Source organism: Pongo abelii, chromosome 2 (genome assembly GCF_028885655.2).
Source record: "Pongo abelii isolate AG06213 chromosome 2, NHGRI_mPonAbe1-v2.0_pri, whole genome shotgun sequence".
Classification (NCBI taxonomy): domain Eukaryota; kingdom Metazoa; phylum Chordata; class Mammalia; order Primates; family Hominidae; genus Pongo; species Pongo abelii.
The window spans coordinates 44226074-44243052 of NC_085928.1; positions in this window are offsets into that span (position 1 = coordinate 44226074).

Consider the following 16979-nt stretch of genomic DNA (forward strand, 5'->3'; position numbering starts at 1 on the left):
CATTCTCACGAACTGCTTTTTGATGTGTGTGTTCAACTCACAGAGGTGAACCTTTCCTTTGCTAGAGCAGTTATGAAACACTCTTTTTGTAGAATCTGCAAGTGTTCATTTGGAGCGATTTGAGGCCTATGGTGGAAAAAGAAATATCTTCATATATAAACAAGGCAGAAGCATTCTCAGAAACCTCTTTATGATGTGTGCATTCAACTCAGAGATATAAGCCTTCCTTTTGATAGAGCAGTTTTGAAACTGTGTTTTTGCAGAATCTGCAAGTGGATATTTGGAGCCCTTTCAGGCCTTCGTTGGAAACGGGAATATCTTCCCATAAAAACTAAACAGAAGCGTTCTGTGAAACTGCTTTGTGTAGTATGAATGCAACTCACAGAGTTGGACACTTCCTTTGAAAGAGCTGTTTTGAAACACTCTTTTTGTAGAATCTGCAAGTGTTCATTTGGAGCGCTTTGAGGCCTAAGGTGGAAAAGGAAATATCTTCACTAATAAATCAGGCAGAAGCATTCTCAGAAACCTCTTTATGATGTGTGCATTCAACTCGGAGAGATAAGCCTTCCTTTTGATAGAGCAGTTTTGAAACTGTGTTTTGGCAGAATCTGCAAGTGGATATTTGGAGCCCTTTCAGGCCTTCGTTGGAAACGGGAATATCTTAACAAAAAAACTAAACAGAAGCGTTCTGTGAAACTGCTTTGTGTAGTATGAATCCAACTCACAGATTTGAACACTTCCTTTGAAAGAGGTGTTTTGAAACACTCTTTTTGTAGAATCTGCAAGTGTTCATTTGGAGCGCTTTGAGGCCTATGGTGGAAAAGGAAATATCTTCACTTATAAACCAGGCAGAAGCATTCTCAGAAACCTCTTTATGATGTGTGCATTCAACTCGGAAAGATAAGCCTTCCTTTTGATAGAGCAGTTTTGAAACTGTGTTTTGGCAGAATCTGCAAGTGTATATTTGGAGCCCTTTCAGGCCTTCGTTGGAAACGGGAATATCTTCCCATAAAAACTAAACAGAAGCGTTCTGTGAAACTGCTTTGTGAAGTATGAATCCAACTCACAGAGTTGAACACTTCCTTTGAAAGAGCAGTTTTGAAACACTCTTTTTGTAGAATCTGCAAGTGTTCGTTTGGAGCGCTTTGAGGCCTATGGTGGAAAAGGAAATATCTTCACATAAAACCTAGACAGAAGCATTCTTTGAAACTTCTTTATGATGTGTGCATTCATCTCACAGAGTTGAACCTTCCTTATCATGGAGCAGTTTGGAAAGAGTCTTTTTGCGGCATCTGCAAGTGGATATTTGGAGCTCTTTCAGGCCTTTGTTAGAAGCGGGAATATCTTCCCATAAAAACTGGAGAGAAGCATTCTCACAAACTGCTTTGTGATGTGTGTGTTCAACTCACAGAGTTGAACCTTTCCTTTGCTAGAACACTTATGAAACACTCTTTTTGTAGAATCTGCAAGTGTTCATTTGGAGCGCATTGAGGCCTATGGTGGAAAAAGAAATATCTTCATATATAAACAAGGGAGAAACATTCTCAGAAACCTCTTTATGATGTGTGTATTCAACTCAGAGAGATAAGCCTTCCTTTTGATAGAGCAGTTTTGAAACTGTGTTTTTGCAGAATCTACAAGTGGATATTTGGAGCCCTTTCAGGCCTTCGTTGGAAACGGGAATATCTTCCCAAAAAAACTAAACAGAAGCGTTCTGTGAAACTGCTTTGTGTAGTATGAATCCAACTCACCGAGTTGGACACTTCCTTTGAAAGAGCTCTTTTGAAACACTCTTTTTGTAGAATCTGCAAGTGTTCATTTGGAGCGCTTTGAGGCCTATTGTGGAAAAGGAAATATCTTCACTTATAAACCAGGCAGAAGCATTCTCAGAAACCTCTTTATGATGTGTGCATTCAACTCGGAGAGATAAGCCTTCCTTTTGATAGAGCAGTTTTGAAACTGTGTTTTGGCAGAATCTGCAAGTGGATATTTGGAGCCCTTTCAGGCCTTCGTTGGAAAAGGGAATATCTTCCCATAAAAACTAAACAGAAGAGTTCTGTGAAACTGCTTTGTGTAGTGTGAATCCAACTCACAGAGTTGGACACTTCCTTTGAAAGAGCTGTTTTGAAACACTCTTTTTGTAGAATCTGCAAGTGTTCATTTGGAGCGCTTTGAGGCCTATGGTGGAAAAGGAAATATCTTCACTTATAAACCAGGCAGAAGCATTCTCAGAAACCTCTTTATGATGTGTGCATTCGACTCGGAGAGATAAGCCTTCCTTTTGTTAGAGCAGTTTTGCAACTGTGTTTTTGCAGAATCTGCAAGTGTATATTTGGAGCCCTTCCAGGCCTTCGTTGGAAACGGGAATATCTTCCCATAAAAATTAAACAGAAGCGTTCTGTGAAACTGCTTTGTGAAGTATGAATCCAACTCACAGAGTTGAACACTTCTTTTGAAAGAGCAGTTTTGAAACACTCTTTTTGTAGAATCTACAAGTGTTCATTTGGAGCGCTTTGAGGCATATGGTGGAAAAAGAAATATCGTCACATAAAACCTAGACAGAAGCATTCTTTGAAACTTCTTTATGATGTGTGCATTCAACTCACAGAGTTGAACTTTCCTTTTCATGGAGCAGTTTGGAAAGAGTCTTTTTGCAGCATCTGCAAGTGGATATTTGGAGCTCTTTCAGGCCTTTGTTAGAAGCGGGAATATCTTCCCATAAAAACTGGACAGAAGCATTCTCACAAACTGCTTTGTGATGTGTGTGTTCAACTCACAGAGGTGAACCTTTCCTTTGCTAGAGCAGTTATGAAACACTCTTTTTGTAGAATCTGCAAGTGTTCATTTGGAGCGATTTGAGGCCTATGGTGGAAAAAGAAATATCTTCATATATAAACAAGGCAGAAGCATTTTCAGAAACCTCTTTATGATGTGTGCATTCAACACAGAGAGATAAGCCTTCCTTTTGATAGAGCAGTTTTGAAACTGTGTTTTTGCAGAATCTGCAAGTGGATATTTGGAGCCCTTTCAGGCCTTCGTTGGAAACTGGAATATCTTCCCAAAAAAACTAAACAGAAGCGTTCTGTGAAACTACTTTGTGTAGTATGAATGCAACTCACAGAGTTGGACACTTCCTTTGAAAGAGCTGTTTTGAAACACTCTTTTTGTAGAATCTGCAAGTGTTCATTTGGAGCGCTTTGAGGCCTACGGTGGAAAAGGAAATATCTTCACTTATAAACCAGGCAGAAGCATTCTCAGAAACCTCTTTATGATGTGTGCATTCAACTCGGAGAGATAAGCCTTCCTTTTGATAGAGCAGCTTTGAAACTGTGTTTTGGCAGAATCTGCAAGTGGATATTTGGAGCCCTTTCAGGCCTTCGTTGGAAACGGGAATATCGTCCCAAAAAAACTAAACAGAAGCGTTCTGTGAAACTGCTTTGTGTAGTATGAATCCAACTCACAGAGTTGGACACTTCCTTTGAAAGAGCTGTTTTGAAACACTCTTTTTGTAGAATCTACAAGTGTTCATTTGGAGCGCTTTGAGGCCTACGGTGGAAAAGGAAATATCTTCACATAAAACCTAGACAGAAGCATTCTTTGAAACTTCTTTATGATGTGTGCATTCACCTAACAGAGTTGAACCTTCTTTTTCATGGAGCAATTTGGAAAGAGTCTTTTTGCAGTATCTGCAAGTTGATAATTGGAGCTCTTTCAGGCCTTTGTTAGAAGCGGGAATCTCTTCCCATAAAAACTGGACAGAAACATTCTCACAAACTGCTTTGTGATGTGTGTGTTCAACTCACAGAGGTGAACCTTTCCTTTGCTAGAGCAGTTATGAAACACTCTTTTTGTAGAATCTGCAAGTGTTCATTTGGAGCGCATTGAGGCCTATGGTGGAAAAAGAAATATCTTCATATATAAACAAGGCAGAAGCATTCTCAGAAACCTCTTTCTGATGTGTGCATTCAACTCAGAGAGATAAGCCTTCCTTTTGATAGAGCAGTTTTGAAACTGTGTTTTTGCAGAATCTGCAAGTGGATATTTGGAGCCCTTTCAGGCCTTCGTTGGAAACGGGAATATCTTCCCAAAAAAACGAAACAGAAGCGTTCTGTGAAACTTCTTTGTGTAGTATGAATGCAACTCACAGAGTTGGACACTTCCTTTGAAAGAGCTGTTTTGAAACACTCTTTTTGTAGAATCTGCAAGTGTTCATTTGGAGCGCTTTGAGGCCTAAGGTGGAAAAGGAAATATCTTCACTTATAAATCAGGCAGAAGCATTCTCAGAAACCTCTTTATCATGTGTGCATTCAACTCGGAGAGATAAGCCTTCCTTTTGATAGAGCAGTTTTGAAACTGTGTTTTGGCAGAATCTGCAAGTGGATATTTGGAGCCCTTTCAGGCCTTCGTTGGAAACGGGAATATCTTCCCAAAAAAACTAAACAGAAGCGTTCTGTGAAACTGCTTTGTGTAGTATGAATCCAACTCACAGAGTTGAACACTTCCTTTGAAAGAGCTGTTTTGAAACACTCTTTTTGTAGAATCTGCAAGTGTTCATTTGGAGCGCTTTGAGGCCTATTGTGGAAAAGGAAATATCTTCACTTATAAACCAGGCAGAAGCATTCTCAGAAACCTCTTTATGATGTGTGCATTCAACTCGGAGAGATAAGCCTTCCTTTTGATAGAGCAGTTTTGAAACTGTGTTTTGGCAGAATCTGCAAGTGGATATTTGGAGCCCTTTCAGGCCTTCGTTGGAAACGGGAATATCTTCCCATAAAAACTAAACAGAAGCGTTCTGTGAAACTGCTTTGTGAAGTATGAATCCAACTCACAGAGTTGAACACTTCCTTTGAAAGACCAGTTTTGAAACACTCTTTTTGTAGAATCTGCAGGTGATCGTTTGGAGCGCTTTGAGGCCTATGGTGGAAAATTAAATATCTTCACATGAAACCTAGACAGAAGCATTCTTTGAAACTTCTTTATGACGTGTGCATTCATCTCACAGAGTTGAACCTTCCTTACCATGGAGCAGTTTGGAAAGAGTCTTTTTGCGGCATCTGCAAGTGGATATTTGGAGCTCTTTCAGGCCTTTGTTAGAAGCGGGAATATCTTCCCATAAAAACTGGACAGAAGCATTCTCACAAACTGCTTTGTGATGTGTGTGTTCAACTCACAGAGTTGAACCTTTCCTTTGCTAGAACACTTATGAAACACTCTTTTTGTAGAATCTGCAAGTGTTCATTTGGAGCGCATTGAGGCCTATGGTGGAAAAAGAAATATCTTCATATATAAACAAGGCAGAAGCATTCTCAGAAACCCCTTTATGATGTGTGCATTCAACTCAGAGAGATAAGCCTTCCTTTTGATAGAGCAGTTTTGAAACTGTGTTTTTGCAGAATCTGCAAGTGGATATTTGGAGCCCTTTCAGGCCTTCGTTGGAAACGGGAATATCTTCCCATAAAAACTAAACAGAAGCGTTCTGTGAAACTGCTTTGTGTAGTATGAATGCAACTCACAGAGTTGGACACTTCCTTTGAAAGAGCTGTTTTGAAACACTCTTTTTGTAGAATCTGCAAGTGTTCATTTGGAGCGCTTTGAGGCCTAAGGTGGAAAAGGAAATATCTTCACTAATAAATCAGGCAGAAGCATTCTCAGAAACCTCTTTATGATGTGTGCATTCAACTCGGAGAGATAAGCCTTCCTTTTGATAGAGCAGTTTTGAAACTGTGTTTTGGCAGAATCTGCAAGTGGATATTTGGAGCCCTTTCAGGCCTTCGTTGGAAACGGGAATATCTTCCCAAAAAAACTAAACAGAAGCCTTCTGTGAAACTGCTTTGTGTAGTATGAATCCAACTCACAGAGTTGAACACTTCCTTTGAAAGAGGTGTTTTGAAACACTCTTTTTGTAGAATCTGCAAGTGTTCATTTGGAGCGCTTTGAGGCCTATGGTGGAAAAGGAAATATCTTCACTTATAAACCAGGCAGAAGCATTCTCAGAAACCTCTTTATGATGTGTGCATTCAACTCGGAAAGATAAGCCTTCCTTTTGATAGAGCAGTTTTGAAACTGTGTTTTGGCAGAATCTGCAAGTGTATATTTGGAGCCCTTTCAGGCCTTCGTTGGAAACGGGAATATCTTCCCATAAAAACTAAACAGAAGCGTTCTGTGAAACTGCTTTGTGAAGTATGAATCCAACTCACAGAGTTGAACACTTCCTTTGAAAGAGCAGTTTTGAAACACTCTTTTTGTAGAATCTGCAAGTGTTCGTTTGGAGCGCTTTGAGGCCTATGGTGGAAAAGGAAATATCTTCACATAAAACCTAGACAGAAGCATTCTTTGAAACTTCTTTATGATGTGTGCATTCATCTCACAGAGTTGAACCTTCCTTATCATGGAGCAGTTTGGAAAGAGTCTTTTTGCGGCATCTGCAAGTGGATATTTGGAGCTCTTTCAGGCCTTTGTTAGAAGCGGGAATATCTTCCCATAAAAACTGGACAGAAGCATTCTCACAAACTGCTTTGTGATGTGTGTGTTCAACTCACAGAGTTGAACCTTTCCTTTGCTAGAACACTTATGAAACACTCTTTTTGTAGAATCTGCAAGTGTTCATTTGGAGCGCATTGAGGCCTATGGTGGAAAAAGAAATATCTTCATATATAAACAAGGGAGAAACATTCTCAGAAACCTCTTTATGATGTGTGTATTCAACTCAGAGAGATAAGCCTTCCTTTTGATAGAGCAGTTTTGAAACTGTGTTTTTGCAGAATCTACAAGTGGATATTTGGAGCCCTTTCAGGCCTTCGTTGGAAACGGGAATATCTTCCCAAAAAAACTAAACAGAAGCGTTCTGTGAAACTGCTTTGTGTAGTATGAATCCAACTCACCGAGTTGGACACTTCCTTTGAAAGAGCTCTTTTGAAACACTCTTTTTGTAGAATCTGCAAGTGTTCATTTGGAGCGCTTTGAGGCCAATTGTGGAAAAGGAAATATCTTCACTTATAAACCAGGCAGAAGCATTCTCAGAAACCTCTTTATGATGTGTGCATTCAACTCGGAGAGATAAGCCTTCCTTTTGATAGAGCAGTTTTGAAACTGTGTTTTGGCAGAATCTGCAAGTGGATATTTGGAGCCCTTTCAGGCCTTCGTTGGAAAAGGGAATATCTTCCCATAAAAACTAAACAGAAGAGTTCTGTGAAACTGCTTTGTGTAGTGTGAATCCAACTCACAGAGTTGGACACTTCCTTTGAAAGAGCTGTTTTGAAACACTCTTTTTGTAGAATCTGCAAGTGTTCATTTTGAGCGCTTTGAGGCCTATGGTGGAAAAGGAAATATCTTCACTTATAAACCAGGCAGAAGCATTCTCAGAAACCTCTTTATGATGTGTGCATTCGACTCGGAGAGATAAGCCTTCCTTTTGTTAGAGCAGTTTTGCAACTGTGTTTTTGCAGAATCTGCAAGTGTATATTTGGAGCCCTTTCAGGCCTTCGTTGGAAACGGGAATATCTTCCCATAAAAATTAAACAGAAGCGTTCTGTGAAACTGCTTTGTGAAGTATGAATCCAACTCACAGAGTTGAACACTTCTTTTGAAAGAGCAGTTTTGAAACACTCTTTTTGTAGAATCTACAAGTGTTCATTTGGAGCGCTTTGAGGCATATGGTGGAAAAAGAAATATCGTCACATAAAACCTAGACAGAAGCATTCTTTGAAACTTCTTTATGATGTGTGCATTCAACTCACAGAGTTGAACTTTCCTTTTCATGGAGCAGTTTGGAAAGAGTCTTTTTGCAGCATCTGCAAGTGGATATTTGGAGCTCTTTCAGGCCTTTGTTAGAAGCGGGAATATCTTCCCATAAAAACTGGACAGAAGCATTCTCACAAACTGCTTTGTGATGTGTGTGTTCAACTCACAGAGGTGAACCTTTCCTTTGCTAGAGCAGTTATGAAACACCCTTTTTGTAGAATCTGCAAGTGTTCATTTGGAGCGATTTGAGGCCTATGGTGGAAAAAGAAATATCTTCATATATAAACAAGGCAGAAGCATTTTCAGAAACCTCTTTATGATGTGTGCATTCAACACAGAGAGATAAGCCTTCCTTTTGATAGAGCAGTTTTGAAACTGTGTTTTTGCAGAATCTGCAAGTGGATATTTGGAGCCCTTTCAGGCCTTCGTTGGAAACGGGAATATCTTCCCAAAAAAACTAAACAGAAGCGTTCTGTGAAACTACTTTGTGTAGTATGAATGCAACTCACAGAGTTGGACACTTCCTTTGAAAGAGCTGTTTTGAAACACTCTTTTTGTAGAATCTGCAAGTGTTCATTTGGAGCGCTTTGAGGCCTACGGTGGAAAAGGAAATATCTTCACTTATAAACCAGGCAGAAGCATTCTCAGAAACCTCTTTATGATGTGTGCATTCAACTCGGAGAGATAAGCCTTCCTTTTGATAGAGCAGCTTTGAAACTGTGTTTTGGCAGAATCTGCAAGTGGATATTTGGAGCCCTTTCAGGCCTTCGTTGGAAACGGGAATATCGTCCCAAAAAAACTAAACAGAAGCGTTCTGTGAAACTGCTTTGTGTAGTATGAATCCAACTCACAGAGTTGGACACTTCCTTTGAAAGAGCTGTTTTGAAACACTCTTTTTGTAGAATCTACAAGTGTTCATTTGGAGCGCTTTGAGGCCTACGGTGGAAAAGGAAATATCTTCACATAAAACCTAGACAGAAGCATTCTTTGAAACTTCTTTATGATGTGTGCATTCACCTAACAGAGTTGAACCTTCTTTTTCATGGAGCAATTTGGAAAGAGTCTTTTTGCAGTATCTGCAAGTTGATAATTGGAGCTCTTTCAGGCCTTTGTTAGAAGCGGGAATCTCTTCCCATAAAAACTGGACAGAAACATTCTCACAAACTGCTTTGTGATGTGTGTGTTCAACTCACAGAGGTGAACCTTTCCTTTGCTAGAGCAGTTATGAAACACTCTTTTTGTAGAATCTGCAAGTGTTCATTTGGAGCGCATTGAGGCCTATGGTGGAAAAAGAAATATCTTCATATATAAACAAGGCAGAAGCATTCTCAGAAACCTCTTTCTGATGTGTGCATTCAACTCAGAGAGATAAGCCTTCCTTTTGATAGAGCAGTTTTGAAACTGTGTTTTTGCAGAATCTGCAAGTGGATATTTGGAGCCCTTTCAGGCCTTCGTTGGAAACGGGAATATCTTCCCAAAAAAACGAAACAGAAGCGTTCTGTGAAACTTCTTTGTGTAGTATGAATGCAACTCACAGAGTTGGACACTTCCTTTGAAAGAGCTGTTTTGAAACACTCTTTTTGTAGAATCTGCAAGTGTTCATTTGGAGCGCTTTGAGGCCTAAGGTGGAAAAGGAAATATCTTCACTTATAAATCAGGCAGAAGCATTCTCAGAAACCTCTTTATCATGTGTGCATTCAACTCGGAGAGATAAGCCTTCCTTTTGATAGAGCAGTTTTGAAACTGTGTTTTGGCAGAATCTGCAAGTGGATATTTGGAGCCCTTTCAGGCCTTCGTTGGAAACGGGAATATCTTCCCAAAAAAACTAAACAGAAGCGTTCTGTGAAACTGCTTTGTGTAGTATGAATCCAACTCACAGAGTTGAACACTTCCTTTGAAAGAGCTGTTTTGAAACACTCTTTTTGTAGAATCTGCAAGTGTTCATTTGGAGCGCTTTGAGGCCTATTGTGGAAAAGGAAATATCTTCACTTATAAACCAGGCAGAAGCATTCTCAGAAACCTCTTTATGATGTGTGCATTCAACTCGGAGAGATAAGCCTTCCTTTTGATAGAGCAGTTTTGAAACTGTGTTTTGGCAGAATCTGCAAGTGGATATTTGGAGCCCTTTCAGGCCTTCGTTGGAAACGGGAATATCTTCCCATAAAAACTAAACAGAAGCGTTCTGTGAAACTGCTTTGTGAAGTATGAATCCAACTCACAGAGTTGAACACTTCCTTTGAAAGACCAGTTTTGAAACACTCTTTTTGTAGAATCTGCAGGTGATCGTTTGGAGCGCTTTGAGGCCTATGGTGGAAAATTAAATATCTTCACATGAAACCTAGACAGAAGCATTCTTTGAAACTTCTTTATGACGTGTGCATTCATCTCACAGAGTTGAACCTTCCTTACCATGGAGCAGTTTGGAAAGAGTCTTTTTGCGGCATCTGCAAGTGGATATTTGGAGCTCTTTCAGGCCTTTGTTAGAAGCGGGAATATCTTCCCATAAAAACTGGACAGAAGCATTCTCACAAACTGCTTTGTGATGTGTGTGTTCAACTCACAGAGTTGAACCTTTCCTTTGCTAGAACACTTATGAAACACTCTTTTTGTAGAATCTGCAAGTGTTCATTTGGAGCGCATTGAGGCCTATGGTGGAAAAAGAAATATCTTCATATATAAACAAGGGAGAAGCATTCTCAGAAACCTCTTTATGATGTGTGTATTCAACTCAGAGAGATAAGCCTTCCTTTTGATAGAGCAGTTTTGAAACTGTGTTTTTGCAGAATCTGCAAGTGGATATTTGGAGCCCTTTCAGGCCTTCGTTGGAAACGGGAATATCTTCCCAAAAAAACGAAACAGAAGCGTTCTGTGAAACTGCTTTGTGTAGTATGAATCCAACTCACAGAGTTGGACACTTCCTTTGAAAGAGCTCTTTTGAAACACTCTTTTTGTAGAATCTGCAAGTGTTCATTTGGAGCGCTTTGAGGCCTATTGTGGAAAAGGAAATATCTTCACTTATAAACCAGGCAGAAGCATTCTCAGAAACCTCTTTATGATGTGTGCATTCAACTCGGAGAGATAAGCCTTCCTTTTGATAGAGCAGTTTTGAAACTGTGTTTTTGCAGAATCTGCAAGTGGATATTTGGAGCCCTGTCAGGCCTTCGTTGGAAAAGGGAATATCTTCCCATAAAAACTGAACAGAAGAGTTCTGTGAAACTGCATTGTGTAGTATGAATCCAACTCACAGAGTTGGACACTTCCTTTGAAAGAGCTGTTTTGAAACACTCTTTTTGTAGAATCTGCAAGTGTTCATTTTGAGCGCTTTGAGGCCTATGGTGGAAAAGGAAATATCTTCACTTATAAACCAGGCAGAAGCATTCTCAGAAACCTCTTTATGATGTGTGCATTCGACTCGGAGAGATAAACCTTCCTTTTGTTAGAGCAGTTTTGCAACTGTGTTTTTGCAGAATCTGCAAGTGTATATTTGGAGCCCTTTCAGGCCTTCGTTGGAAACGGGAGTATCTTCCCATAAAAATTAAACAGAAGTGTTCTGTGAAACTGCTTTGTGAAGTATGAATCCAACTCACAGAGTTGAACACTTCTTTTGAAAAAGCAGTTTTGAAACACTCTTTTTGTAGAATCTACAAGTGTTCATTTGGAGCGCTTTGAGGCATATGGTGGAAAAAGAAATATAGTCATATAAAACCTAGACAGAAGCATTCTTTGAAACTTCTTTATGATGTGTGCATTCAACTCAAAGAGTTGAACTTTCCTTTTCATGGAGCAGTTTGGAAAGAGTCTTTTTGCAGCATCTGCAAGTGGATATTTGGAGCTCTTTCAGGCCTTTGTTAGAAGCGGGAATATCTTCCCATAAAAACTGGACAGAAGCATTCTCACAAACTGCTTTGTGATGTGTGTGTTCAACTCACAGAGGTGAACCTTTCCTTTGCTAGAGCAGTTATGAAACACTCTTTTTGTAGAATCTGCAAGTGTTCATTTGGAGCGCATTGAGGCCTATGGTGGAAAAAGAAATATCTTCATATATAAACAAGGCAGAAGCATTCTCAGAAACCCCTTTATGAGGTGTGCATTCAACTCAGAGAGATAAGCCTTCCTTTTGATAGAGCAGTTTTGAAACTGTGTTTTTGCAGAATCTGCAAGTGGATATTTGGAGCCCTTTCAGGCCTTCGTTGGAAACGGGAATATCTTCCCAAAAAAACGAAACAGAAGCGTTCTGTGAAACTGCTTTGTGTAGTATGAATGCAACTCACAGAGTTGGACACTTCCTTTGAAAGAGCTGTTTTGAAACACTCTTTTTGTAGAATCTGCAAGTGTTCATTTGGAGCGCTTTGAGGACTAAGGTGGAAAAGGAAATATCTTCACTTATAAATCAGGCAGAAGCATTCTCAGAAACCTCTTTATGATGTGTGCATTCAACTCGGAGAGATAAGCCTTCCTTTTGATAGAGCAGTTTTGAAACTGTGTTTTGGCAGAATCTGCAAGTGGATATTTGGAGCCCTTTCAGGCCTTCGTTGGAAACGGGAATATCTTCCCAAAAAAACTAAACAGAAGCGTTCTGTGAAACTGCTTTGTGTAGTATGAATCCAACTCACAGAGTTGAACACTTCCTTTGAAAGAGCTGTTTTGAAACACTCTTTTTGTAGAATCTGCAAGTGTTCATTTGGAGCGCTTTGAGGCCTATTGTGGAAAAGGAAATATCTTCACTTATAAACCAGGCAGAAGCATTCTCAGAAACCTCTTTATGATGTGTGCATTCAACTCGGAGAGATAAGCCTTCCTTTTGATAGAGCAGTTTTGAAACTGTGTTTTGGCAGAATCTGCAAGTGGATATTTGGAGCCCTTTCAGGCCTTCGTTGGAAACGGGAATATCTTCCCATAAAAACTAAACAGAAGCGTTCTGTGAAACTGCTTTGTGAAGTATGAATCCAACTCACAGAGTTGAACACTTCCTTTGAAAGACCAGTTTTGAAACACTCTTTTTGTAGAATCTGCAGGTGATCGTTTGGAGCGCTTTGAGGCCTATGGTGGAAAATTAAATATCTTCACATGAAACCTAGACAGAAGCATTCTTTGAAACTTCTTTATGACGTGTGCATTCATCTCACAGAGTTGAACCTTCCTTACCATGGAGCAGTTTGGAAAGAGTCTTTTTGCGGCATCTGCAAGTGGATATTTGGAGCTCTTTCAGGCCTTTGTTAGAAGCGGGAATATCTTCCCATAAAAACTGGACAGAAGCATTCTCACAAACTGCTTTGTGATGTGTGTGTTCAACTCACAGAGTTGAACCTTTCCTTTGCTAGAACACTTATGAAACACTCTTTTTGTAGAATCTGCAAGTGTTCATTTGGAGCGCATTGAGGCCTATGGTGGAAAAAGAAATATCTTCATATATAAACAAGGGAGAAGCATTCTCAGAAACCTCTTTATGATGTGTGTATTCAACTCAGAGAGATAAGCCTTCCTTTTGATAGAGCAGTTTTGAAACTGTGTTTTTGCAGAATCTGCAAGTGGATATTTGGAGCCCTTTCAGGCCTTCGTTGGAAACGGGAATATCTTCCCAAAAAAACGAAACAGAAGCGTTCTGTGAAACTGCTTTGTGTAGTATGAATCCAACTCACAGAGTTGGACACTTCCTTTGAAAGAGCTCTTTTGAAACACTCTTTTTGTAGAATCTGCAAGTGTTCATTTGGAGCGCTTTGAGGCCTATTGTGGAAAAGGAAATATCTTCACTTATAAACCAGGCAGAAGCATTCTCAGAAACCTCTTTATGATGTGTGCATTCAACTCGGAGAGATAAGCCTTCCTTTTGATAGAGCAGTTTTGAAACTGTGTTTTTGCAGAATCTGCAAGTGGATATTTGGAGCCCTTTCAGGCCTTCGTTGGAAAAGGGAATATCTTCCCATAAAAACTGAACAGAAGAGTTCTGTGAAACTGCATTTTGTAGTATGAATCCAACTCACAGAGTTGGACACTTCCTTTGAAAGAGCTGTTTTGAAACACTCTTTTTGTAGAATCTGCAAGTGTTCATTTTGAGCGCTTTGAGGCCTATGGTGGAAAAGGAAATATCTTCACTTATAAACCAGGCAGAAGCATTCTCAGAAACCTCTTTATGATGTGTGCATTCGACTCGGAGAGATAAACCTTCCTTTTGTAAGAGCAGTTTTGCAACTGTGTTTTGGCAGAATCTGCAAGTGTATATTTGGAGCCCTTTCAGGCCTTCGTTGGAAACGGGAGTATCTTCCCATAAAAATTAAACAGAAGTGTTCTGTGAAACTGCTTTGTGAAGTATGAATCCAACTCACAGAGTTGAACACTTCTTTTGAAAAAGCAGTTTTGAAACACTCTTTTTGTAGAATCTACAAGTGTTCATTTGGAGCGCTTTGAGGCATATGGTGGAAAAAGAAATATCGTCACATAAAACCTAGACAGAAGCATTCTTTGAAACTTCTTTATGATGTGTGCATTCAACTCAAAGAGTTGAACTTTCCTTTTCATGGAGCAGTTTGGAAAGAGTCTTTTTGCAGCATCTGCAAGTGGATATTTGGAGCTCTTTCAGGCCTTTGTTAGAAGCGGGAATATCTTCCCATAAAAACTGGACAGAAGCATTCTCACAAACTGCTTTGTGATGTGTGTGTTCAACTCACAGAGGTGAACCTTTCCTTTGCTAGAGCAGTTATGAAACACTCTTTTTGTAGAATCTGCAAGTGTTCATTTGGAGCGCATTGAGGCCTATGGTGGAAAAAGAAATATCTTCATATATAAACAAGGCAGAAGCATTCTCAGAAACCCCTTTATGAGGTGTGCATTCAACTCAGAGAGATAAGCCTTCCTTTTGATAGAGCAGTTTTGAAACTGTGTTTTTGCAGAATCTGCAAGTGGATATTTGGAGCCCTTTCAGGCCTTCGTTGGAAACGGGAATATCTTCCCAAAAAAACGAAACAGAAGCGTTCTGTGAAACTGCTTTGTGTAGTATGAATGCAACTCACAGAGTTGGACACTTCCTTTGAAAGAGCTGTTTTGAAACACTCTTTTTGTAGAATCTGCAAGTGTTCATTTGGAGCGCTTTGAGGACTAAGGTGGAAAAGGAAATATCTTCACTTATAAATCAGGCAGAAGCATTCTCAGAAACCTCTTTATGATGTGTGCATTCAACTCGGAGAGATAAGCCTTCCTTTTGATAGAGCAGTTTTGAAACTGTGTTTTGGCAGAATCTGCAAGTGGATATTTGGAGCCCTTTCAGGCCTTCGTTGGAAACGGGAATATCTTCCCAAAAAAACTAAACAGAAGCGTTCTGTGAAACTGCTTTGTGTAGTATGAATCCAACTCACAGAGTTGAACACTTCCTTTGAAAGAGCTGTTTTGAAACACTCTTTTTGTAGAATCTGCAAGTGTTCATTTGGAGCGCTTTGAGGCCTATGGTGGAAAAGGAAATACCTTCACTTATAAACCAGGCAGAAGCAATCTCAGAAACCTCTTTAGGATGTGTGCATTCAACTCGGAGAGATCAGCCTTCCTTTTGATAGAGCAGTTTTGAAACTGTATTTTTGCAGAATCTGCAAGTGTATATTTGGAGCCCTTTCATGCCTTCGTTGAAAACGGGAATTTCTTCCCATAAAAACTAAACAGAAGCGTTCTGTGAAACTGCTTTGTGTAGTATGAATCCAACTCACAGAGTTGAACACTCCTTTTGAAAGGGCAGTTTGGAAACACTCTTTTTGTAGAATCTACAAGTGTTCATTTGGAGCGCTTTGAGGCCTATGGTGGAAAAGGAAATATCTTCACATAAAACCTAGACAGAAGCATTCTTTGAAACTTCTTTATGATGTGTGCATTCATCTCACAGAGTTGAACATTTCTTATCATGGAGCAGTTTGGAAAGAGTCTTTTTGCGGCATCTGCAAGTGGATATTTGGAGCTCTTTCAGGCCTTTGTTAGAAGCGGGAATATCTTCCCATAAAAACTGGACAGAAGCATTCTCACAAACTGCTTTGTGATGTGTGTGTTCAACTCACAGAGTTGAACCTTTCCTTTGCTAGAACACTTATGAAACACTCTTTTTGTAGAATCTGCAAGTGTTCATTTGGAGCGCATTCAGGCCTATGGTGGAAAAAGAAATATCTTCATATATAAACAAGGGAGAAGCATTCTCAGAAACCTCTTTATGATGTGTGTATTCAACTCAGAGAGATAAGCCTTCCTTTCGATAGAGCAGTTTTGAAACTGTGTTTTTGCAGAATCTGCAAGTGGATATTTGGAGCCCTTTCAGGCCTTCGTTGGAAAAGGGAATATCTTCCCAAAAAAACTAAACAGAAGCGTTCTGTGAAACTGCTTTGTGTAGTATGAATCCAACTCACAGAGTTGGACACTTCCTTTGAAAGAGCTGTTTTGAAACACTCTTTTTGTAGAATCTGCAAGTGTTCATTTGGAGCGCTTTGAGGCCTATGGTGGAAAAGGAAATATCTTCACTTATAAACCAGGCAGAAGCATTCTCAGAAACCTCTTTATGATGTGTGCATTCAACTCGGAGAGATAAGCCTTCCTTTTGATAGAGCAGTTTTGTAACTGTGTTTTGGCAGAATCTGCAAGTGGATATTTGGAGCCCTTTCAGGCCTTTGTTGGAAACGGGAATATCTTCCCATAAAAACTAAACAGAAGCGTTCTGTGAAAATGCTTTGTGAAGTATAAATCCAACTCACAGAGTTGAACACTTCTTTTGAAAGAGCAGTTTGGAAACACTCTTTTTGTAGAATCTACAAGTGTTCATTTGGAGCGCTTTGAGGCCTATGGTGGAAAAGGAAATATCTTCACATAAAACCTAGACAGAAGCATTCTTTGAAACTTCTTTATGATGTGTGCATTCAACTCACAGAGTTGAACCTTCTTTTTCATGGAGCAATTTGGAAAGAGTCTTTTTGCAGCATCTGCAAGTGGATATTTGGAGCTCTTTCAGGCCTTTGTTAGAAGCGGGAATATCTTCCCATAAAAACTGGACAGAAGCATTCTCACGAACTGCTTTGTGATGTGTGTGTTCAACTCACAGAGGTGAACCTTTCCTTTGCTAGAGCAGTTATGAAACACTCTTTTTGTAGAATCTGCAAGTGTTCATTTGGAGCGATTTGAGGCCTATGGTGGAAAAAGAAATATCTTCATATATAAACAAGGCAGAAGCATTCTCAGAAACCTCTTTATGATGTGTGCATTCAACTCAGAGAGATAAG